This window comes from Geospiza fortis, unplaced genomic scaffold (assembly GCF_000277835.1).
Source record: "Geospiza fortis unplaced genomic scaffold, GeoFor_1.0 scaffold13, whole genome shotgun sequence".
Taxonomy (NCBI): Eukaryota; Metazoa; Chordata; class Aves; order Passeriformes; family Thraupidae; genus Geospiza; species Geospiza fortis.
The window spans coordinates 436,042-438,439 of record NW_005054384.1 but is presented as its reverse complement, the minus strand read 5'-3'; positions in this window follow the sequence as shown (position 1 = coordinate 438,439).

Below are 2,398 nucleotides of genomic sequence, written 5' to 3'. Positions count from 1 at the left end.
CCTCTCCCCCAAAACGCTCTCTCCCAAAACCCCCAAATCATCCCCCTCTTTCCCCCTCACCGTAACTCCTGGATATTTAATTGACAAATTTTTTTTCTTTTTTTTAGCAATGAAATCTCTGTGATAGGGAACAGCCTGGATGTCTCTCCCAGCTCTTTTTTGCACCTCGGGAATGGGAAGAAAGGGGTAAAATTATCCCTACACTTAAAATAAAAGGGACTGAGAGACCCCCTCAATGCAGTTCAGTTTAGAGGCACCGAAACCAGCAAGCAAAACAACCCAACCCGTCTAACTTGTGAGTGGCTGTATCATTAAAAGGCCATAAATCCCTGTTAGCAAACACCCTAAGCAGAAATCACAGCAAATCCATCACATTTTCACTCTGCCAGGAGGGACCGCCTTGGTGGACGGGTGAACAGCACTCGAGACAAGGCTCCTGTGTTTGTAATTAATTTCAGAAAGTCTCTGCCTCTCTCTTTGACTATTTTCCACTGACAGCCAGGGAAGGTGAGGGTTGGAGGCCTCTGGTTTGTACATAGTTGGGAAGGCACACTTCAGAGTAGCTGCAGTGTGCTGATGGAAGAAAGTTTTAAGCCCAGCTCCTCACAGAGCTAAATATTTTCAGTAATGTCTCCAAGGCCAGCATAAATTTTGCCAGAGCACGATGAGCTGCAAACACTTCTGAGAAATTAAAGTGATCCTGGCAAATTGAGGAAATTACAAAAAATAAACGGTAGGTAATTCAGTTAAGGCAAAAGCACTTAAGGAGGAATAACCATCTGTACAAATGTATATCTCTGAATTGCCAGTGCTTTAATAGCTCTGCAAATAGGGCTCTAGGTGTTGAAGTGGGTCAAAAACAAATTAAGGTTGGTGTTCATGGCAATGGAAGCGTAAAAACAAACAATTACACTGTGTAATTGATGCCTAAAGTCATACGTGTTAAACCTGCCCTGTCGAGGGACTCAGGAGATCCTAAGCCCAGTCAGAAAGCAAACAAACATTGCTTCATCTCCATGATGTGAAATGAACCTTTCACTTTCCCCAGGTTTGGAAGGGCCTCAGCTGAATTCAGCATCAAGATTTCTGTTTCAGGGTGCAGGAAAGAGGGATGCAGTCTGTCAAAGGGTAAAAAAGGGGACCAGAGTTTTAGAGAACCTTATTTATCTGTAGGAAAAAGGGTTTGCACAGAAAAAGCTGAGCAAAGGCAGGGCAGCAACTCACAGAATTCTTAAGGTTGGAAAAGACCTGCAAGGTCATCAAGCCCAAACTGACCAACCACCACCAGACCTTGTCAACCAGACCAGGGCAGTCATTGCCACATCCAGTCATTTCTTGAACACCTCCAGGGATGCTGATTCCACCACCTCCCTGGGCAGTCCTTTCCAATACCTGACCACACTTTCAGTGAACAAATTCCTCCTGATGTCCAGCCCGGCACACCTTGTCCTGTCGCTGTTGCCTGGGAGGAGAGCCTGATCCCCACCTCAGGGGCAGGTCAGGGAGTTGTAGAGCCACAAGGTCTCTCCTGAGCTTCTCTTCCAGCCCCAACTTCCTCACTACTCCTCATAGAACCCCAGACCCTCCACCAGCTTTGCTGCCCCTCTCTGGACGTGCTCCACACCTAAATTTCTTGTAGGGAGGAGCCCAGAACTGGACGCAGCACTCGAGGCGGGAGCTCCCCAGAGCCGAGCACACGGGGACAATCCCTGTCCCGGTGGGCTGGCAGAGGTGCCAGGCTGCAGTGCCATTCCCGGGCATGCAGATGGCAGGCAGGGCGAGCAGGCACCAGCCCGACCGAAGCCAGGCCGCGCCCGGGCCCACGCCTCCGTTATCACGGAGCAGCTCCGGAGCACTTCCCTCACAGACCGAGAGCCTCCCGTTCTCTGACTTTGCGAAGGGCTGAGATAAACCCGCCGTGATTGCACTGCAGGGCTCAAAGCCTTTGGCTCCCTCCTGCCCAAATCTCTACCCACAAGAAAATATCTAACTCTTAATGGCACACCAAGCACATTCTTATCACACAGTAGACCCTAGCCCCTGACCCAGCCTAGGAGCAGCCGCCACTCTCCTAACCACCTCAGGACTAACAATATGATTCCACTACAACTCCCCCCGACTCCTTATTCTAGGCCTACTCTCCACTATTCTCCTCATGTTCCAGTGATGACGTGACATTGTACGAGAAAGCGCGTTCCAAGGCCACCATACTCTCACTGTACAAAAAGGACTACGCTACGGAATAGCCTTATTCATCGCATCAGAAGCCTCCTTCTTTCTAGCATGGCTCGCCGGTGATTCTGCACGCTTCTACCGTGGCAGGGCTGCTTGTGGCCAGCGCACCCCTTTTCCCTCCGGGTCCCGCTGCCTCCAACACCGGCTCCTCCCTCCAGCTCTC